The sequence below is a fragment of the Lissotriton helveticus genome, chromosome 12 (assembly GCF_964261635.1).
Source record: "Lissotriton helveticus chromosome 12, aLisHel1.1, whole genome shotgun sequence".
NCBI lineage: Eukaryota > Metazoa > Chordata > Amphibia > Caudata > Salamandridae > Lissotriton > Lissotriton helveticus.
The window spans coordinates 875,897,829-875,921,983 of NC_136073.1; the positions used below are offsets into that span (position 1 = coordinate 875,897,829).

Sequence of the window (24,155 nt, forward strand, 5' to 3'; positions counted from 1 at the left end):
GGGAGCCAATGCAGGTCTCTCAGATGTCCGGAGATGTGGCTGTGTCGGGGGATGTCGAGGATGAGTCTGGCTGAGGTGTTCTGGATCCGCTGGAGTCTCTTCTGGAGCTTGGCGGTGGTTCCGGCGTAGAGGGCGTTGCCGTAGTCCAGTCGGCTGGTGACGAGGGCCTGGGTGACCGTCTTCCTGGTCTCGGTGGGGATCCACCGGAAGATCTTCCGTAGCATGCGCAGGATGTTGAAGCACGACGAGGAGACGGCGTTGACTTGTCTGGTCATGGAGAGGGAGGAGTCCAGGATGAAGCCCAGGTTGCGTGCGTGGTCTGTCGGTTTGGGTGCGGTGCCCAGGGCGGGGGGCCACCAGGAGTCGTCCCAGGCGGAGGGCGAGGAGCCCAGGATGAGGACTTCCGTCTTGTCTGAGTTCAGTTTCAGGCGGCTGGTCGTCATCCACTCGGCTACGTCTTTCATCCCTTCGTGTAGGCTGGTTCTGGCGGTGGCGGGGTCGTTGGTCAGGGAGAGGATCAGCTGGGTGTCGTCAGCGTAGGAGATGATGTTGAGGTTGTGTTGGCGTGCGATGGCCGCGAGGGGGCTCATGTAGACGTTGAAGAGGGTGGGGCTCAGCGAGGATCCTTGGGGGACGCCGCAGATGACTTCGGTGGCCTCTGACTTGTACGGTGGTAGGCGGACTCTCTGTGTTCTTCCGTCGAGGAAGGAGATGATCCATTCCAGTGCCTTCTCCTGGATTCCGACGTTGCTGAGGCGCTGCACTAGGGTGCGGTGGCAGACAGTGTTGAATGCCGCGGAGAGCTCTAGGAGGATAAGGGCCGCTGTTTCTCCGTTGTCCATCAGGGCTCGGATGTCATCGGTGGCAGCGATGAGGGCGGTCTCGGTGCTGTGGTTGGCTCGGAAGCCAGACTGTGAGGGGTCGAGGGATCCATTCGTCTCGAGGAAGGCGGCCAGCTGTTTGTTGACGGTCTTCTCGATGACTTTGTCTGGAAACGGGAGGAGCGAGATGGGGCGGTAATTCTTGAGTTCAGTGGGGTCCGCTGTAGGTTTCTTTAGTAGGGCGCTGAGTTCGGCGTGCTTCCAGCTCTCCGGGAAGGTGGCGGTGTCGAAGGAGGTGTTGATGATGTCCCGCAGGTGGGGTGCGATGACAGCGTCGGCCTTGTTGAAGACGTGATGAGGGCAGGGGTCGGTCGGAGATCCGGAGTGGATGGAGTTCATCATGCGGGCGGTGTCTTCGGTGCTGATCGGAGTCCAGGCGCGGAGGGTGGTGGTGGGGGGCGGTGGTTCGGTCGTGGCGTGCGACGGTTGAGTGCTGAAGCTGTTGTGTATGTCTGCGATCTTGTTGTGGAAGTAGGAGGCGAGGGAGTTGCAGAGGTCTTGCGATGGGGTGATGTAGTTGTTTCCGGCGTTGGGGTTGGAGAGCTCTTTCACGATGTTGAAGAGTTCCTTGCAGTTGTGTGCGTTGTTGTCCAGCCGGTCCTTGAATGCAGTTTTCTTGGTGGCGCGGATCAGTTGGTGGTGTTTCCGGGTGGCAAGCTTGAGGGTGGTCATGTTGTCCGGTGTTGGTTCCCTTCTCCAGGCTTTCTCGAGGGCTCGGCAGTTCTTCTTGGAGCTCTTGAGTTCATCGGTGAACCATGGGGCCTTCTTGCTGCCGGGTCTGCTGGGCGGGGTCCTCAGTGGGGCGAGTTCGTCCGCGCAGTAGCTGATCCACTTCGTGAGGTTGTCGGCGGCCTGGCTGGGGTTCGCTGAGCTGGCGGGAGGGTGCTGGCTCAGGGAGGCGGCGAGCTGGTCGGCTGTGATCTTGTTCCAGCTTCTTCGAGCAACTTGTGGCTGGTGGTGGTGGATCGTCGTTCTTCTGAAGGTGAAGTGGACGCAGCTGTGGTCCGTCCAGTGGAGTCCAGTGGCGTGGCTGAAGGTCACTAGGGCTGCTAGGGTCTGAATGCTATATGAACCCAGAACTAACAAAGTTGAGTGATAAGGTGACGGTCCCCTCAAGACAGAGCTACTCAAGAATACACTGGGAACAGGCTTGTGTCCAATCAAATACATATGAAAGCTACGAGTTTTGTAGCTTAGTTTTACAAGTCGGTCCCTTGATATCCCGGTCTGCAATCTTTCTTATCTTTTCCGTGCAAATCCGGAACTGTTGGACCAATACAGTCCTCAAATCCTGGCAGCCACGTTCCCTTGGCCCAATTGAGCTTGTACCCAAATTAAACAGCAAAATCTCTGCAGTGAGTATGTCCCAGACTACCAGCAACCAAAAAGGCGAACTCACCAGGTCCTGGAGTCGCCCGGCCTCATCCGGTCTATCACGGGCTAAAACAGGACCGTCTTGGCCCGGACCGAGCCCAGGGGACTCACGCTACGGGAGTCATTAGCGGGTTAAATAGCGCTCCTGTTCTCGATTACAAGTGCCGCTGTGAGCTCCTCCACTCACCAACAGGACCCAAGGGAGCAGCCAGTGCTCTGTGGAATACTCCAAGGACACGGATTGGGATTGGGAAAAGGTGCTTAAGCAGGCACATGCATCAATATTTTCCACACAATTACGTAATTTTTCACATTTCTGTAGGTGTGGGAAGAGTAAGTGATTGGCAAGAAGCACTCAATTGTGGTCAACTGTTGAAGGACGGACCGGAATCAATGATTTCACATTCCAAAGTCAACAACTGACCGACTACACCGCGAACAGTTCCTCCCTTTTCTTCTCGAAGTGAGCATTTGCGCGAGCGCGAATGTATGTATGCATTTATGAGTGCGTGACAGAATAACTAATGCAAGGGCTTTTTTTGCATGTCCTCCAGCTCACCTTCAAAAAAGGTATCAATCATACAGGAAACTAACTACGCCTTGATATTGATATTGTACAATTCTTTCCCACCCTGTTTCCACTCTTGCCTCAGCAACCAAACAACTCCGTCGTCCCCTCTCCCCTTCCTGCACCCGTCACCTCTCCTCCTTCTGCACTTGGCCAGCCATAGGCTGTATAAATTGAGGTGGCATGTGCTGCTGGATAAATAAAGGCTGCAAATTGTGTTTCCTAATTTTTTTTGTACGAGCCTTCAAAAACGCAGTTGGCCATGCAATTTCTTTTGGAAAGCGGAAACACAGTTTTTACACATAAATTAAAAATGTTTACCCTCAACCTTTTCAGCTAGCCGACGCAGTAACGAGAGCATGTGTTTCTTGGAGCGACCAGGCATGCATTCCAGAACGAAATGGCTTCCTGTAATGCACGGTAATATTCAAAGCCTGCTTGGGGTTGGGTAAAATGTGTATGCAGCATTTACCTTTAAGCTGAGCCAAATCAAATGTTTTTCGAGACCCAGCAGAAACAAAGAAAGAACATGCATTTCACAAGTGGGGCCGGAGAACTATGTGATTTTTTTCTCGGGTGACCGCATAATGGGTTACTAAATGACAATGTTATGGGAAAATATTTCCAATCCCGGGTAATCAAATAACACTTTGGCCCTTTCTAGATGAGGGATGCCGTCTAGATAATCTTGTTTCATTGTTAGTGCTCTGAAAAGGCACAGGTGACGGCAAAACTCCTATTAAATAAATACATTAGACTAAAGCTGGGACAAACATTCCTCCGGGGATAGCGTTGGCAAACCCAAGAATAAAACGTTGCATTCCAGGTTAATAGAGACATCTGCTACTTTAGACGTGAGGGGACATATTTAAATCGACTTCCTCCGTAGTCATGCGCATGAGAGGTATTTTTTATTGGGAACACAATATTTCGAAAACTTTTTGGTCAAAGAAAAACGGAAAATAAAAGCTTCACTTTTGGAACGTGAGGTTTTCTGTTGTGCAGAATACCTGTATCTATTCTGGGTGGTGGGAAAACGTGTCGATCAGAATCTAGAGGCGGTTGGGCACAGAATACTGAACTTTCCATGTTTAATTTATTCTTTCCTTGTAAAAAGGGCTCTGCGTGAGCTGGCAGTGGCACTGCAGCCGTATAAGCAGTGCCAGTGATCGTTCGCCCGGGTAGACAGAGGCCAGCCGGCCCCGCTCCTGGTCTGGCACGCCTCCTGGACCAAGGTTGTGTAACAAGCTCCTGTAGCGTCTCGCGCACACGGTTAGCTGTTCAACGACCCAAGCTCGTTTGCAAAATTAACAACTGGCACAAGGGTGGGCTTGGTGAGGCGCAACACTTTAGAGAAGGGCAGGGGCTTGGTGAAAGACATATTCAAGTTTTTAATTTAAGCGTGTGCGGCGAATATTTCACACTTATTATAAACTATATCAATGCACTTCCATGGGTTGTGGCAAGTGCCGTGGATCTACTATACCAACTGCAAACTACCTCGAGCACAGGGCATGCACTGTGCAACTTGTTGGCATCCTTGTAAATTTCCATTATCAGATGACTCCAAGCATGCCCAGACCCTAATACCCGGGACCACTTCATTATCAATGAAAGTCACGAAGCGCCGTCCATGAAAGAAGCTGTTAACTGCGTCCAATCCACTCACTCGTAGGGGCACTGCGACATTGGATAACACAGCAGAACTTTCCTTCCCCGCAACACGGACCATGTACGTTTCTAAAACACCCCGAGGCTCGCTTAAAACTTTCCTTCCCCGTAACAAGGACCATGTATGTTTCTAAAACACCCCGAGGCTCGCTTAAAACTTTCCTTCCCCGCAACACGGACCATGTACGTTTCTAAAACCCCCCCGAGGCTCGCTTAAATAAATCTCTATCGTTTAATACTAGAATTAAAAAAAACACTCACCTGGACTTCTTCTGGTGGTCGGCATGGAATGACGAAAACAAACGGAAAAAAAAAAGAAACTCCGCCCACCGCCGCGATGACGACATCGCAGAGGCGGAGAGCGAAAAAATCGCGGGAACGCCCCCGAATCTGGTCCGGCCTTGACGGACAGATCCGGCTTCCAATGGCTAGCCTCCATTTATGGAGCTAGCCAATGGGAGCCGGGGGATGTTCCTATAGCCCATATAGTAAACATTAGATTTCGCCTGCGCGAACTGCTTGCGCAGTAACGCCAGGCGAAACCTAAAAAGCCAGCTTGTTATATATTTGCAGTGGTTGCATCCCTTCTTCCTCAGCTTGCTTAGCTGGCAGAATGTTGTTGCAGAGATGACTAGGAGTTGATTATAGTTGAGCTTTTTTATTTCAGTTAAACAGTGAAGTAACATTCATTCGGCCTAGATTGAGGATGCAGGCTGCCTCCCTGCCAACATTATAGGCATCCCTGCTTTTTAAGCCTGTTTTTTTTTTTTAATTAGCAGAACAAAGAGCATATAAACTAAAAATGTAAACTGTATTAATTGCAGTGTTTTTCTACTGCTTAATTTGAAAGGAAATGTGCTGGTACTATTATCAGATAGCAATTGTCTGCTGCTGCTGAGCGCCACAACCCACCATCACCTCCACATCCACCACCACATCAACCGCCACATCCAACGCCACATCCACCGCCACATCCACCGCCACATCCACCGCCACATCCACCACCACCACATCCACCACACCCACCACCACTACATCCACCACCCCATCCACCACCACCCCATCCACCACCACCACGGCATCCACAATCTACCACATCCACCGCATCCACCACCACCACCATATCCACCACCACATCCACCACCACATCCACCATCACCTCCACATCCACCATCACATCCACCACCACATCCACCGCCACTTCCACCACATGCACCACCACCGCATCGCCCACCACATCCACCGCATCCACCACCACCACATCCACCGCATCCACCACCACATCCACCATCACCTCCACCATGACATCCACCGCATCCACCACCACATCCACATCCACCATGACATCCACCGCCACATCCACCACCACCACCACATCCACCACATGCACCCACACCGCATCCACCACATGCACGTCCACCACCACATCCACCACATCCACCACCACATCCAACACATCCACCACCACTTCCACCACCACCGCATCCACCACCACCACATCCACCACCTCCACCATGACATCTACCGCCACATCCACCACCACATCCACCACATCCACCGCATCCACCACCACATCCACATCCACCACCACATCCACATCCACCACCACATCCACCACCACATGCACCACCACCGCATCCACCACCACATCCACCACCACATCCACCACCACATCCACCACATCCACCACCACTTCCACCACCACCACATCCACCACCACCACCACATCCACCATCACCTCCACATCCACCTCCGCATCCACCGCCACATCCACCGCCACATCCACCGCCACATCCACCGCCACATCCACATCCACCACCACATCCACCACCACCACATCCACCACCACCACATCCACCACACCCACCACCACCACATCCACCACCCCATCTACCACCACCACCGCATCCACCACCACCACCGCATCCACCATCACCACATCCACCGCATCCACCACCACCACATCCACCACCACATCCACCACCACCGCCACATCCACCGCCACCTCCACCACCACATCCACCGCCACATCCACCGCCACATCCACCACCACCACATCCACAACACCCACCACCACCACATCCACCACCCCATCCACAACCACCCCATCCACCACCACCCCATCCACCACCACCCCATCCACCACCACCACATCCACCACCACCACATCCACCACCACCACATCCACCACCACCACCACATCCACCGCATCCACCACCACATCCTCCACCTCCACATCCATCACCACATCCACCGTCACATCCACCGCCACATCCACCGCCACATCCACCGCCACATCCACCACACCCACCACCACTACATCCACCACCACCACCACCCCATCCACCACCGCATCCACCACCACCACCGCATCCACCATCACCACATCCACCACCACATCCACCATCACCACCACATCCACCATCACCACCATCACCACCACATCCACCACCACATCCACCATCACCTCCACATCCACCATGACATCACCTACTGTCATCTAGATTTTCTTGCACTTGCTATCAGAGTCTCAACAGAAACAAGGTAGAAATCATGCTTTTTGGGGTGTTTTCCTAGGAGTTTTAAAGACCTAGATCGCTGGCAATTTGAATTTCTGATCGGAGAGAGGCTGACAGTAAACTAAACCTGCAAGGGCTTCTCACCCTTAAATTTGGTAATCCAAAGTGACACGTTTGCGTCCTATGTTTGGGCAACATAAAGGGAAGAAAAGCTGCACAAGTGACACAAATGCAGATTCTCCATGTAGGCCAGTTTAATGTTTGCCACCTGCACGGGGGACTAAAACAAAGGAAATGGACCACATGAATGATGGCCTAGGCCTCTATGTTGAAATGTAAAAATTAAACATTAAATAGTAAAATTGCCTTTAGGTAAGTCAACCGTGAAGTGCCAAGGGCTGGCAGGAGAATACTCCGATTTACAAAAGTAACATGATGAAAACATATCTGTTTACGGTGCTTTAAATACTGGACATGGTGAAAAGTGATCCTGCTACAGTGCTTCCAATAGTAGGGCAATTCCCACCAGGCATTATATGGTTGGGTACTTATGCCGGTTATTTATTCCTGCTGAGATATAGCGCATTCATGTATTAGAAGAAAAACTTCAGATAGCGTTGTCATGTTCTGAGTGAAACTGCCAGCTGCTAGTGAGGCTGCTCCGTTTAAAAAAAAGCTTCATTTAGAAATGGGACTAGCTACATAAATTCTTGACATAATGGGTCCAAAAATAGAAATCTAGGACTTAAGGGAATTTATATGTTAGAACACATGTCAGAAGAACGTGTTTCTGAAATGCTGCCCCATGACTGATTTTCCCAGACAGATGGGTCTAGCGAATCTTTTGGTTTGGGCATACCTGCAGAAATTAGGTTCCTTCTTAATGCTACCAGCCCACAAAAGACTGGAGAAGATGTGAAGTGCCCGCATGATTAAAGCGCTCTCAGAAACCATACGCTTCCTCGGCCCAGACAGACAGCCCTCTCGCACAAGTAGAGTGGCCCTGATCAGACCTTGAACGAACATGATGGCAGCAGACACTGTTCAGGGGAAAGGAACTTTCATTCAAGACCTCCATAACATTTTTAGTAAACTGGCTCTCGGGGCTTTGTGGAGTAAAAATACTGCTAATACTAGGTGGGGTTTGAGTGATGTTTTAATTAATTAGACTCAGGGGACCTCACCACCAACCTCAAGGTCCCACCACCTTGAATTAACAGGAGTTAGAGGAGAAGGTTCCTTAATGGAAGAACCATTTGGATCAGTACTGTAGATTGAGTGACTCTCCCCCCAACTTGAATCCCTGACTCTAATCAGCTATTCTCGTAGTCAGGGAGGCTGGCCCTCATGGAGTTCTACAAGTAAAAGTGAATCCAGGGTGCTTTTCTGAGAAGAACCAGTAAAGTAAATTAGAACTGGACATCTGACTGGTGGGTTGAAAGGAAGAGGGGAGAAGTCAGCCTCTCACTTCAAACCATGGCCTGGCTTCCATGTACAAAGAGCAGTGGTGTCTAGGGGGGGTGATGTGGAGCACCAGACTTGGAGTTAAAGAACTTCTGCAAGTTTAGGCATTTGCTTCTATTAGACTTTTTAAACAAGGCCTTTCACTGCTGCATGTGAGTGGACATTGAGTTTTTGAATGGAAACATTTTTTTTAAAACATAACTGCTCACCAGTAACAGTTTTAAACAGCACACTTACAGCATTTGTATCTAAATTCTTCCAATAGAAACTGGCTTAAACACAAGAAATTACTGCCTCCATTGTGTGAGAATCTCCTTATTCCTACGTCTGAACTGCTTCCAAATACGTGGTTTGAGAATTTGACTGTATTCATTTGTTAGCTTTAGCGCTGTTTTGCTGTTTTTGTTCATATACACATGTCATTTCTCTGGATGAAGCCCATTCGCTTGTGCAAGACTTCTCAGCATAATCCCAGGATTCCTTACAGAAACAAGTGTGCACAGTGTCCCCTTCAGCCACACACAACTAATACCAGGTCGCACAATGGGGAAGACAACCTCACTATGGATCAGAACAAAAAAATACAGCTATATGTACTTTTATCGAAGGAGTTAACTTCTGAATCATCCTTGCAGCCAAACATGCTTTATAGGAAAACTGATTTCACAATGATATGAAAACAAGAGGCACAAATTACACCAATACTAGGAACTGTAGAAAATCTTTTCACTTCAATATTAAAAATTCAGTGCGGTTTGTAGCGGGTAATAAGATCAGAAGCTGGAAATGAACCACCAAGAACATCTACTTTTACTGAATTTTCATTTAAAGTAAACACTATTGCATTTAAGCCACACAAAGACAGGATATAGCAGAATCTGAACAACATTTTCTGTTCAGGATCAATAAGTCAACCTCTAGCAAAGAGGCACTAAAATGTGAGGACACTTACTTGCTTAATTGAACGGAGATTACAACGCCGGCCTCTGGACTCGCCCAGAGCGCAACATCAATATTTTGTATGTATGAGCCAATTCTATAGCACAAGCTGCGGAGGCCTGTACAGGGTAATTTGGCCCACAGTTTTCAAAACAATAGACCCTTTTTGTACAAGCATCGAAATATTTCCTTAAGAATCCCTTGTGCGGGTTTCCCTGCGCTACTGCTAGGTCCACCTCCGCAACCCTTCCCTCTGTAACAAAAAATGTAAAATAACAGCAAAGCAAACTTAAAAGAAGATTCCCAGCATTAATATGGAGAGTTCAAAAGAAAGCAGAAGCAGGAAGAACAGGCATAAACAGAATTGTAAATCATAAGGGGTTACCAGGAAGCACAAACACTATGCGCCAATTTTCATCATGCTGACAACAAACAAAGTCACCACTCAGGATACCCCTAGGAGTGCCTGTCTTTCACCAGCATGCAACCATTCTGGGGTTTTGAGCAGGGGTTCTGAAATTAACTATTTCATTGTCAAAGCCAGTTGAGTCATCTGACTACTGAACACTGCGGTTTTTCACTTGCTTTATCTTTGATTGGACCAGGCCATTACAAGTGATAACCTGAGCGACAGTGATTATCTGCTGACAATGTGTGGTTAAAGCACAGAGCAGGAGCTGCCCTCTCCTTGAGTGGATCACTAGATTATGTTCTCAAACACAGCTAACAGGTGTGCTCTTTGATCAGAGGGCAGCATTGGGTCAGAATGCAGCTGTCTTAGCACTGGGCACTGAACAAAATAGTCTCAGCCCCTGTACAAAGAAGATCTTACTCACTGCAGTGCCTTTAAGCATGCACTTCCTTCAGGCATACTACCATAGTCACCAGGATAGACGGTATGCAACCTGAGTTAACTTTTTTCGTCGCCAACATATACTTGGGTACTTATGTCAATCCCAAGTCTCTTCTTCCTGTAAGTTTTGCATGAAAAGTCCTTCCTCTGCTTCTTCAACAGTAATTGTCTCTGCTGATCCATACAGTGATAACGGAAATCCCTTAGAAAATTCTGACAAATCACCAGAGCTGAAAGCTTTGCTGTGCATACCATCTCTGAATGCCGTGCATTAGCAACAGAAATGTAACATGGAATTTCTGGCACCAGCTATTTGTTTTGTAGTCTAACATATTGTAACCCAGCAGTCACTTTGTAATGCTCAGTATTTTCTGAAAGGGTAACACGCCTCATTCCAAGCAATGGCAAACGCATGTCACAGATGGGGAGGGTCCTAAAGTTGACTTTGGCTACCAACTAAAGATGCTCCAGCTTAAAATCAAAGCACTACTGTTCAAACTCCTCAACAATCCCCCAGCGTTTTTACACTGCGAGCTGACCAGACGTCCAAGGTCAGTATTCCTTAACATACTGTTCCTCCCAAAAAAGAAGTATGAGCTACACAAGGGATCATCACTAAAACCCAAAGCTCCACACTGAAACTTGCGTCCACCTCCCCACAACATGATAACCAGACCACCGGAAATTCAAAGCAACATTGAAACCACATCTATTCCACTCCACTCAGGAACTGAGGAGCTTTGTAGATCTCACACAACTTCCACTTCAAACCTCGAATCTCAGAAATGCGCTGGGAAAAGATACTGCTGGTACTCGCTACCCTAGGTTACCTGCTAACCAGATGTGCTGGTACTCTCCGATTAAAAGTATGTAACCCCTGCTAAACAGTAGCGGTATTCTCCATTTCAAATGAAAAAGACTGCAGGTACTCAACCTGATCATACCTGTCGATTTAAAACACTGCCTCACAGAATGTAAAATGCGGTTAGATTAAAAAGAAAATAACTGCCAGGTGAAGCTGAAGCTTCACACAACACATCGGCCACATTGGCGCAGTTGGGATGGTTACTTTACACCATGTCATCAATGACAATGATTCCATTAGAGGCCTTTTATGTGACAAGAATACGCAAATGAAATTAAATATGGTTTACCAGTAATTTATGCGAAATTTTCAGGTGAGTGGATAACTCTAGCAAAAAAGTTATATCAGAGAGCAACTGGAGAAAACGTCTTTTTCTGATTGAACAAATCTCCCAAATTGTCAAAATGACACACAATAGCATAATGGGAAATTTTGTGGATTTGGGAAATTTTGCAAGTGTTTTCATAGACAATTTGACATCCAGGGTCTGGAACTCCCTACCTACGAACCTATACATGACTACTTGGCAGGTCCGGTTCTTGCGGGTGGGCCAGGTCCACCCAAACATGAGCCTTGGCCCTCGCAGTGACGTCAAGAGGCCAACAGAAAATGGCCACTGAAAGCAAAACGTTCCTCTGAACGTTATTTTTCTTCTTCTTCTAGTAGTTGCGTGATTGGGCCTGGGCTTTCTCTCACATGCACCCCAATCACACATCTCCTTTTAGAAAGGTGGGCTGTGTACCCTGCCCACTCATCCTGGATGGTAGAGAACTATCTCAGACTCAATGGGGACAAAACTCAAGTTTTAATTTTTGGAAACTACCAGGACTTCTGGTCAGAGGCCTGGTGGCCGGATATGCTTGGCCCCTGCCCCCGCCCTGGGTCCAGTGCTAAAAACCTTGGCATCATAATTGACAATTCATCCTCCCCGGCCCCCAGCTTAGTAGAACAGTTTCCACCTGCTTCGCCATTATTATGACTCTTAGAAAGATCTCTCAATTTCTATCCTTTTCCTCTCGAAAACAGGCAGCGTGGCCCTTGTGCTGTCCAGATTGGACTATTGTAATGCCCTCTACTTGGGTATCAACAAGTGGCTCGTGCATCGCCTGCAGCTGGTGCAGAATGCTGCTGCCAGGCTGGTGATGGACCTTCCCAAATATCACTCAGTTTCGGCTACCATCAGTAAGCTGCATTGGCTCCCACTTGGTCAGAGAATCGTATTTAAGGGCCTTTGCCTCGCTCACAATGCTTTCTATAATACTGGGTGGGAAGGCATCAGAAGGTTCTTTAGAAGATATCTCCCCACCAAGCAGTTAAGATCTGCCAGCAAGAATTTGCTGGTAGTTCCGAGTTTCAGGAAAGTAAGATGGGGGGCTAGAGCCTTCTCCCTTGCTGCGGCCAAACTCTGGAATGCCCTTCCTTCCTCAATCTCTGGACTGGCAACTCATTCTCTCTTCCATAAAGCCCTGAAGACCTGGCTTTTCATCCTATCAACACCGTGAGCCTTATACACTATCGTCTGCTGGCCCATTTCCGTAGCGCCTTGACGCCCCTGGGCAAAGTTCTCACTTTACAAAGCTAATATTCATTCATTCATTTACATTGTGCAATTCAGCAACTAGACGATTGTCTCATTCTCCTGTTTTGCATTACAGATTAAGGCTTTATCTTTCATTATTTGACTATTTTAGCACATGAGAAGGAGCTCATGGCAAACCTATGCATGGATGAGTTTGTAAGGGAGTTTTAAAAGAATAATAGAAGGTTACTTCTATGACTGGAAGTGCTAGTTTTGAAATGGTCGGAGTGAAAACTGCAGGCAGTTTTCAAAAATACTCCTTTCTCTTTTTTCCCAAATGTTTTACAGTTTATCAAGAATTTGTATCTATGAAAGTACATCGTAAAAGAATGACAAGAAAATAAAATGTATTAAGCTAAATTTGTGCAGAGAAATAAGCGTTGGACAAATTGCAACAAGTAAATAGCGAGCAGGAAAAGAGTGGTGTGCCCACTCCTGAGTGCGCAAAGACTATTTGTTCGGCCGCCTGGGGCCGCCCAAACCAGTCATGCGCTTGCTGCCCTTCTCCATGCCTGCATAGAGAACGTGGCCTCCACATAAGCCCCTGGCTGGGCGGTGCCCTGACCAATCACAACGCTGCTTGCAGCATTGTGATTGGCTATGGGGAGGGAGCCTGGCTGCCTGCTTTCTGTTCAATTTTTTTAATTATTATTATTAAATTACACCCCCCCGCGCACGCGTCATGCCGGCCGTGACTGCCGCAGTGGCCCATACAAATGCACCCTTGGCTAACCCACATAAAAATTCCAGGAGCCTGTGTTGAATCTGAACTGAAAACCCTTCTTTACGAAATACATTTTAGTTAATCTCCCGTCTACTTACCACAACTAGTTGGCTTTGATTTCGCACTGACTGGTGACATGATGCTTACATCTCTCCCTCAATTTCATTATACACTTACCTTGCACATGTCCACACCCGATCCATTCAATATTGATGACTGGTGTAATTTATGCCTTACTTGCTGCATCTAGCACCTGTTCCAATCATAGTCCTCATACTTAGAATTCCTGTAATTCAATGTTTAACATATAGTCTTTGGATGGGGAGGCGGTCGGAGAAGTCTACTAAGTGGGTCCTTAGTAGTTTACTAAATTAAAATATTACAAGGATATTTGTAAGCTTGCTAACTAAACTGCACCAACTTCTAGGCTGAGGATGTGCTTGGAAACAGGGGCTGACAAGTAATTATTTTTCCTTTCTCTGTGTCTCCCAACAGTCCAACTGCTGCTTCTTGCATTGGTCTAATACATAACACCGTCTTTTGTTTTAACAGAGAGTGTTAAAGTTAACCCACTAGCAGAGAGATGCTAGCATTTGCATCGGATTGGCTACCTTTGCCTTCTCACCAACTAGGACATTAATTTATGTTTGTCTACAAGAACAAAAACAAGCAGAAAGCCAAAAACTACATTTTATGTTTCACAACTCTACGATTTGGCATCATGACATAAAATACAATAACATATTTTCGTTTTTATCCTACCAACATTAAGTTGCATTGCAGGGCTTGCATTTTTGCTTGTAACAGTTGCATCACAGGTTCAAAATCGCAGCATTCAAAGTGTTTTTGGCTAAAATGCCAGAATTGGCTGGAGAGGATGTGGAAAACATGGAGACACTAGTCAGCTATGTCTTAAAATTTTACAAATTTTAAAATATTTAAAAACTGCCTATTTCATGCGTAAAACCAGAGGATACACTCTCTTACATCATTTGTTGAAACAAGCATTGGCAAGGTGAATGGTTTGTTTTTACGACTAGTGGAAAGATTTATACTTAAATTCACAACACAATAAAGGTATAACAAGGACACCAGCAGCTTAACCTTCCCTTACAAAAATATGTTAATGACAGGTGGCAGAAGTAATATCAACACATCCGCTTTATAAAACAGGCACACCGTGGAAATGAAAAGTGCTAGCTTCCCAATTTCAGGGAAAAGGCACAGCAAGGGTAGCATCGGCACAAGTTTTTCACATATCAGGAGAGGTACAAATTGGGCAGCAGATGTGCAAAATGTATTTTCTCTCAGAAGATGGACAGTATGGCAGTATCAAAGCAAGCCTCCCTCTCTCACATAAGGCAATTCATACAATCTTCAATTTCCCACAAAACAGAAACAGCAGGGCCGCCTACTGCTAGCTTTCAATTCTGTCAGACCATGCCAGTTAAGTCATAAGAGGCACGTTGGTTAAAAACGGTGCCCCGGAGTGTGTGCTTATGTCACCGAGATTAATGTATAGGTGGATGAGTTAATGAATATGCAAGTTTGGACACCATTCTCGCTTAGGTGGCATCCCAAATCTCTATGTAGAAAATCCTGCTGCTGTCACTTGGAGATCTGATGTTTGTGTTAATTTTTGGGTATTTCCGTGTATAGAGAATAGCTGTCACCAACTAAGGCATTGTTAATCCGAGTGCTTGGAAGCAGCCTAAGAAAATATGCTCTAGACAGGCAGCGAAGTACCGACCTCTTCTGAAAGGTTTTGAATGCGCGCACACACACCAGGTGTAGCAGAATCACAGGCTGTAGCTGCTCTATTCAAATTAACGAGAACTGCCAGCGACTATTAAGTACAGCACACAGAATCTAGTATAATCAATTGGCAGCCTCAACTGAGGCACTAGTACGCATGGACAAAAAGAGAGCATGCATTAACAGCAAAAAAGGCAAAGTTTGAGTCTCAGCATCAGCTAAAGATCCTGTGATTCTGGGCAAATAACAATTTCCGCCCACAAAAAAAAATGAAGGTGTGTCCTTGTGTAATGTAGCAGGTGCTTATGTAAAGCACTCCAATACCTTGAGGTTTAGTTTGCGTTATATTACAACTGCACACAAAAAAGTGATATGCTTGAGTCTGCCATAATGCTTCATCATTTAGAAATAAAATCACATTCTGAAATGCTCCAAACTTCCCATTAGAATAGAAATGGCGATATATATATTTAATATTGTGTATTTGTTCAGCCTATACTGCTTTCTGGAGTTTTGAATATTGTTTTGGGTTTCAAACCGTAGAAATTGCTTAAACGGGAGTACCAGGCCTCCAGTAAGGTTGAGTGGGGGGGTCCCCAGAAATCAAAAGGTTAGGGACCCCTGCCGCAACTGATACGTTAATTTAGTACTCTTCGTCTATTTAAATGCCTCAACATACTTGGGTAATATAATTTATATTTATTTTACGGAGTTTTATAGGCCTTGTGTTATGATTTACTTTATTACCACCCTTGGATAATGTCTGTCAAATATAAACACACATAAATAAATATAAGCAGTGTTGTGTGGGACTGTGAGGGTCTGTTCGACGAACCAAGCAACTCACGATCCGTGTTACTAACACGATACTCTCGTGCCGGGTTAGAGGTATGTTGCCGGAAGCGGCTCTTACCTCCCGCAGCCACACACTAATCCGGTCAATAACCCCCACTCCATCTGCTCCGGCAACGACTTCCAACCGACTGTCCCCCAGATGGAGGCAACGGCACTTCCGGAGTGAAGGTGAGGCCAGCCAATGGGAGAGCGCGTTCACCCTGATTGGCAGACTAATGGGCGGAGACAAGAGGGGTCGAGCGACTGTAGTGTTCCCCCGTAGAACGCTGCGATTGGTTAGAAGCATTCGACCCGGAAAAGCAGCACCCCCAAACCGGAAGTAAACACTCTCTCCTGCACAAGCAAAGGAAGATACCTCTCTTTTACCTGGAAAAGATGGGCCAGCCACTGTAGAGCCGAGCGAGTCCAAAGGGAGGAGGCGGTGCATCCACCCTTACAGTTGGGGAAGAGTGGATGGGTGTTGGGAGCGTAAACAATGCTGGGTCTGGCACAGTGACCATCGGTTGGCAACACATCGTGTAACAAAGGAGAAGGGGCCCTTCTTTACTTTCTGATGCATTCTGGGGGATGTAGTGCTGTTCAGCTAGCACATCTGATTTGTAAAAGGAAGGCCAAGCACTAAGATAGTGCTTTATGGGTAACATAGTTCCTTCCCCTGCCCTGCAGCATGCAAATGAAATACACCACACGGGAGCTGCAGACAAAAACGTCATTATTCTATGTCAGGAAGCGGAGGCGAGGATTATGCATAGCCTTTCTTCCTTTTATTGACAGCAAGTTGAAAGTAACAGAAAATACCACACAAGCACCAACTACATATCCCATGAGGCACAGCAGTAGCCATGTGAGCCAGTCCACCAATCACAGTCCAGCCAAGTAAATAAAGGTATTCCCCCCCCCCCCCCCCCCCGACATAGTCCTTCCTCTTTCTTCATTGCTGCCCTGTCAGTTAAGTCCCTTATATTCTATTGGGACATTTCGGGATTGTGACGTGGGTAGTTTATTGTTGACCGTTGTTTTGCCTTACTTATTGCTGTTGTAGGGTCTCTCCCACGTTGTTGTTGACGCGGTAGGCTGTGGCTCGAGCGTCTTTTGTAACGCACATGGGCTGTGTGGTGCCGTTTTTTCGGACGCGCTGTCAGTGCTTTAGCTTCACCACAGCGCCCTTTGCACCCGCTGAGGCTTGGGCGCTTCGTTTATTCTTGGTTCGCCTCCTTCCCCCTGCACTGACACTGCCTTAGCGGTACGTTTAGACGGGCTTTGCCCACCTTCAGGTTTTAATGCATTTTTTCCTGAATAAAAATTAAAAAACTCCAAAACACATTTATTTAGCAGCCTTCTCAGTTTTAAAGGCTTATTGTTTTGTGGCACTCGTGTTGGGGGAACCCTCTGTATTTTAATATGGTGTGTCAGTTTATGGATGCCCGACCCTTTTTAATAATGCAGTCAAGTAATGACCATAAGCACAAGTTACTACTTGTGTAACGATATATCTGTAAGAGACATTAGTTAGTGATAGATTCCTTACCTTAGAATATCCCCAGGCGTCAGACTGGATCCGGATTTTTTTTGCGTAGCAGTACCCTTGCCCGTCGGTAGGCGTCGTCTGCGGCTCCGCGTCCGTCGTCGGCGTAGTGGGCACCGTGATGACATCGTCGGAGTACTTAGACGCCGCCTCCGCGTGCTGACGTCAGTTCTTAGACACAGCTTTTCTGCGCCAGAAGCGCTGAGCCATGTTAAAAACCAACACTGGTGCCATTGAAACTAGGGCCCTGAAAGGGGATGACCTTAACCCTAGATATCGGTTCGCAGAACGGGGAGGATGGGTGGGTCGGTAAGGAATCTATCACTAACTAATGTCTCTTACAGATATATCTTTACACAAGTAGTAACTTGTGCATCTGAAAGAGACACGTTCGTGATAATTCCTGACCTTAGAATAGATATCCCAGCATTACCACCCCGGTTGCGGGTCTGCGAACCAATAATCACACCAGAAAGTCCTGGAGGACGGAACGGCCAAAGAAACCATCCCTCCGGACTTGACTGTCCAGGCAGTAGTGTTTTGCAAACGTGTGCAGCGAGGCCCACGTAGCTGCCTGGCAAATTGCCTACAAGGTTACTCCCCGGCCCAGGGCAGTTGTAGTCGCCGTGGCCCGGGTGGAATGAGCCCGCAATCCAACAGGGGGCTCCTTTTTAGCCAAGGAGTAACATGCCTGGATACACAAGATGATCCACCGAGAGATGGTCCGCTTGGGCACCGCTTTTCCCTTCTTAGCGCCCACGTAACCAACAAAGAGTTGGTCATCCACCCGGAACTGGCGTGTGCGATCCAAGTAGAATGAAAGCGCACGTTTTGGGTCCAGACGGTGAGCGGCTCTTCCTCTTTAGAGGGATGCGGTGGCGGAAAGAAGGTGGGAAAGGTGATAAACTGCCCGATATGGAAGGCCGTGACAACCTTGGGCAGGAAAGATGGCTTAGTACGCAACACAATCTTGTCCGGATGGACAGAAAGGAAAGGGGGTGTACATGAAAGAGCCTGGAACTCACTCACTCTCCTGGCAGAGGTGATAGCAACCAGGAAAGCAGTCTTCTTTGAAGACAGAGAGGACAGTTGTGAAGTGGCTCAAAAGGAGCGCACATCAGAAACGTAAGAACCAGGTTCAAGTCCCACTGAGGCATCACAAACGGAACAGGAGGGAATGAGTGAGTGATGCCCTTTAGAAAACGAGTTACAATAGGCGACCTGAACAAAGAAGGTTGATCAGGCAGCCTTAGGAAGGCTGAAAGGGCAGAAAGGTAGCCCTTGATAGTGCCCAGAGCCGAGCCCTGCTGGGCAACAGAAAGAAGGAAGAGAAGAACCTTAGAAAGAGGGGCAGCAAGAGGATCCACAGCCTTTGCTGTGCACCATGCCACAAATCTGTTCCACCTGCAGGCGTATACCAACTTTGTGGAGGGATGCCTGGCTGCCAGAATGACATTACAGACTTCAGGAGGCAAGTCAAATGGCCTCAACTGTCGCCGCTCAATCTCCAAGCATGGAGGTGGAGACTGGACAGGTTCGGGTGGAGGACCGTCCCCTGCTGCTGCGACAGAAGGTCCTCCTGAAGAGGCAGACGAACCGGGGGATCGACTGACATGCTGAGTAGCTCTGGATACCAGTACCTTCGTGCCTAGTCCGGAGCCACAAGGATGACTTGGGCCCAGTCGCGCTTGATCTTCTTCAGCACACTGGGCAGAAGTAGTATAGGCGGAAAGACGTACAACAGACCGCAACTCCACTCGCGACGAAAAGCGTCTCCGAGCGAGTGCCTCCTTGAAAATTCCAACGCGCAGAACCGATGACATTGCGCGTTCTCTTCGGTGGCGAATAGATCTAACCAAGGCTCTCCCCACTGCTGAAAGAGGCCTTGCGCCACGTCCAAGTTCAGACGCCATTCGTGATCCATCATGCACCGACGGCTGAGTTCGTCCTCCCTGGCATTCAGGGAACCTGCCAGGTGTTGAACCACCAGGGTCACGCCCTGATGTTCCAGTCACTGCCAGAGGCGCAGAGCCTCCTGGCAAAGGGCCCACGACCCCACCCCGCCCTGTTTGTTGCAGTACCACATGGCGGTGGTGTTTTCCTTGAACACCTGCACTACACTCCCCCGAACAGAGGGGAGGAATGCCTTCAGTGCTAGACGAATCGCCCGCAGCTCCAAAAGGTTGATATGGAGCCGGGACTCCGCCGGAGACCAGAGGCCTCTGATCTCCGCCTCTCCCACGTGGCCTCCCCAGCCCTGGAGGGACGCGTCCGTCACAACTACGTGCTCCGGTTGGGGAAGGGAGAGGGATCTGCCTCTGACCCAATCGCAGTCCGTGAGCCACCACTGCAGCTGTCTCGCAGTGCCCTCCGAGATCAGGACATGGTCGGATAGGTTGCCCTGATGCTGGGCCCACTGAAACTTCAGGTCCCACTGCAGAGCCCGCATCCGCCACCGGGCGCCTTGACGCCCCTGGGCAAAGTTCTCACTTTACAAAGCTAATATTCATTCATTCATTTACATTGTGCAATTCAGCAACTAGACGATTGTCTCATTCTCCTGTTTTGCATTACAGATTAAGGCTTTATCTTTCATTATTTGACTATTTTAGCACATGAGAAGGAGCTCATGGCAAACCTATGCATGGATGAGTTTGTAAGGGAGTTTTAAAAGAATAATAGAAGGTTACTTCTATGACTGGAAGTGCTAGTTTTGAAATGGTCGGAGTGAAAACTGCAGGCAGTTTTCAAAAATACTCCTTTCTCTTTTTTCCCAAATGTTTTACAGTTTATCAAGAATTTGTATCTATGAAAGTACATCGTAAAAGAATGACAAGAAAATAAAATGTATTAAGCTAAATTTGTGCAGAGAAATAAGCGTTGGACAAATTGCAACAAGTAAATAGCGAGCAGGAAAAGAGTGGTGTGCCCACTCCTGAGTGCGCAAAGACTATTTGTTCGGCCGCCTGGGGCCGCCCAAACCAGTCATGCGCTTGCTGCCCTTCTCCATGCCTGCATAGAGAACGTGGCCTCCACATAAGCCCCTGGCTGGGCGGTGCCCTGACCAATCACAACGCTGCTTGCAGCATTGTGATTGGCTATGGGGAGGGAGCCTGGCTGCCTGCTTTCTGTTCAATTTTTTTAATTATTATTATTAAATTACACCCCCCCGCGCACGCGTCATGCCGGCCGTGACTGCCGCAGTGGCCCATACAAATGCACCCTTGGCTAACCCACATAAAAATTCCAGGAGCCTGTGTTGAATCTGAACTGAAAACCCTTCTTTACGAAATACATTTTAGTTAATCTCCCGTCTACTTACCACAACTAGTTGGCTTTGATTTCGCACTGACTGGTGACATGATGCTTACATCTCTCCCTCAATTTCATTATACACTTACCTTGCACTTGTCCACACCCGATCCATTCAATATTGATGACTGGTGTAATTTATGCCTTACTTGCTGCATCTAGCACCTGTTCCAATCATAGTCCTCATACTTAGAATTCCTGTAATTCAATGTTTAACATATAGTCTTTGGATGGGGAGGCGGTCGGAGAAGTCTACTAAGTGGGTCCTTAGTAGTTTACTAAATTAAAATATTACAAGGATATTTGTAAGCTTGCTAACTAAACTGCACCAACTTCTAGGCTGAGGATGTGCTTGGAAACAGGGGCTGACAAGTAATTATTTTTCCTTTCTCTGTGTCTCCCAACAGTCCAACTGCTGCTTCTTGCATTGGTCTAATACATAACACCGTCTTTTGTTTAACAGAGAGTGTTAAAGTTAACCCATTAGCAGAGAGATGCTAGCATTTGCATCGGATTGGCTACCTTTGCCTTCTCACCAACTAGGACATTAATTTATGTTTGTCTACAAGAACAAAAACAAGCAGAAAGCCAAAAACTACATTTTATGTTTCACAACTCTACGATTTGGCATCATGACATAAAATACAATAACATATTTTCGTTTTTATCCTACCAACATTAAGTTGCATTGCAGGGCTTGCATTTTTGCTTGTAACAGTTGCATCACAGGTTCAAAATCGCAGCATTCAAAGTGTTTTTGGCTAAAATGCCAGAATTGGCTGGAGAGGATGTGGAAAACATGGAGACACTAGTCAGCTATGTCTTAAAATTTTACAAATTTTAAAATATTTAAAAACTGCCTATTTCATGCGTAAAACCAGAGGATACACTCTCTTACATCATTTGTTGAAACAAGCATTGGCAAGGTGAATGGTTTGTTTTTACGACTAGTGGAAAGATTTATACTTAAATTCACAACACAATAAAGGTATAACAAGGACACCAGCAGCTTAACCTTCCCTTACAAAAATATGTTAATGACAGGTGGCAGAAGTAATATCAACACATCCGCTTTATAAAACAGGCACACCGTGGAAATGAAAAGTGCTAGCTTCCCAATTTCAGGGAAAAGGCACAGCAAGGGTAGCATCGGCACAAGTTTTTCACATATCAGGAGAGGTACAAATTGGGCAGCAGATGTGCAAAATGTATTTTCTCTCAGAAGATGGACAGTATGGCAGTATCAAAGCAAGCCTCCCTCTCTCACATAAGGCAATTCATACAATCTTCAATTTCCCACAAAACAGAAACAGCAGGGCCGCCTACTGCTAGCTTTCAATTCTGTCAGACCATGCCAGTTAAGTCATAAGAGGCACGTTGGTTAAAAACGGTGCCCCGGAGTGTGTGCTTATGTCACCGAGATTAATGTATAGGTGGATGAGTTAATGAATATGCAAGTTTGGACACCATTCTCGCTTAGGTGGCATCCCAAATCTCTATGTAGAAAATCCTGCTGCTGTCACTTGGAGATCTGATGTTTGTGTTAATTTTTGGGTATTTCCGTGTATAGAGAATAGCTGTCACCAACTAAGGCATTGTTAATCCGAGTGCTTGGAAGCAGCCTAAGAAAATATGCTCTAGACAGGCAGCGAAGTACCGACCTCTTCTGAAAGGTTTTGAATGCGCGCACACACACCAGGTGTAGCAGAATCACAGGCTGTAGCTGCTCTATTCAAATTAACGAGAACTGCCAGCGACTATTAAGTACAGCACACAGAATCTAGTATAATCAATTGGCAGCCTCAACTGAGGCACTAGTACGCATGGACAAAAAGAGAGCATGCATTAACAGCAAAAAAGGCAAAGTTTGAGTCTCATCATCAGCTAAAGATCCTGTGATTCTGGGCAAATAACAATTTCCGCCCACAAAAAAAATGAAGGTGTGTCCTTGTGTAATGTAGCAGGTGCTTATGTAAAGCACTCCAATACCTTGAGGTTTAGTTTGCGTTATATTACAACTGCACACAAAAAAGTGATATGCTTGAGTCTGCCATAATGCTTCATCATTTAGAAATAAAATCACATTCTGAAATGCTCCAAACTTCCCATTAGAATAGAAATGGCGATATATATATTTAATATTGTGTATTTGTTCAGCCTATACTGCTTTCTGGAGTTTTGAATATTGTTTTGGGTTTCAAACCGTAGAAATTGCTTAAACGGGGGTACCAGGCCTCCAGTAAGGTTCAGTGGGGGGGTCCCCAGAAATCAAAAGGTTAGGGACCCCTGCCGCAACTGATACGTTAATTTAGTACTCTTCGTCTATTTAAATGCCTCAACATACTTGGGTAATATAATTTATATTTATTTTACGGAGTTTTATAGGCCTTGTGTTATGATTTACTTTATTACCACCCTTGGATAATGTCTGTCAAATATAAACACACATACATAAATATAAGCAGTGTTGTGTGGGACTGTGAGGGTCTGTTCGACGAACCAAGCAACTCACGATCCGTGTTACTAACACGATACTCTCGTGCCGGGTTAGAGGTATGTTGCCGGAAGCGGCTCTTACCTCCCGCAGCCACACACTAATCCGGTCAATAACCCCCACTCCATCTGCTCCGGCAACGACTTCCAACCGACTGTCCCCCAGATGGAGGCAACGGCACTTCCGGAGTGAAGGTGAGGCCAGCCAATGGGAGAGCGCGTTCACCCTGATTGGCAGACTAATGGGCGGAGACAAGAGGGGTCGAGCGACTGTAGTGTTCCCCCGTAGAACGCTGCGATTGGTTAGAAGCATTCGACCCGGAAAAGCAGCACCCCAAACCGGAAGTAAACACTCTCTCCTGCACAAGCAAAGGAAGATACCTCTCTTTTACCTGGAAAAGATGGGCCAGCCACCGTAGAGCCGAGAGCGTCTGAAGGGAGGAGGAGGTGCATCCACCCTTACAGTTGGGGAAGAGTGGATGGGTGTTGGGAGCGTAAACAATGCTGGGTCTGGCACAGTGACCATCGGTTGGCAACACATCGTGTAACAAAGGAGAAGGGGCCCTTCTTTACTTTCTGATGCATTCTGGGGGATGTAGTGCTGTTCAGCTAGCACATCTGATTTGTAAAAGGAAGGCCAAGCACTAAGATAGTGCTTTATGGGTAACATAGTTCCTTCCCCTGCCCTGCAGCATGCAAATGAAATACACCACACGGGAGCTGCAGACAAAAACGTCATTACTCTATGTCAGGAAGCGGAGGCGAGGATTATGCATAG

General features: G+C 47.2%; 1 protein-coding gene across 14 annotated transcripts in view; it reads right to left on the reverse strand.

Annotated features, from left to right (window-relative positions):
* The window catches only part of LOC144798493 (uncharacterized), a 181,092-nt gene extending 157,467 nt beyond the window's left edge, over positions 1–23,625 (reverse strand). For 11 of the 14 annotated variants that reach the window (XR_013603554.1, XR_013603553.1, XR_013603552.1 and 8 more), the window contains exon 1: positions 16,106–16,232. The gene's annotated coding sequence lies outside the window, so the exon portion shown is untranslated. Of the gene's footprint in view, positions 1–14,199; positions 14,303–16,105; positions 16,233–23,462 lie in introns of those variants that run through there. The other 3 variants (XM_078669400.1, XM_078669404.1, XM_078669395.1) reach the window with 3 other exon arrangements.
* Between the last annotated feature and the right edge of the window lie 530 nt (positions 23,626–24,155).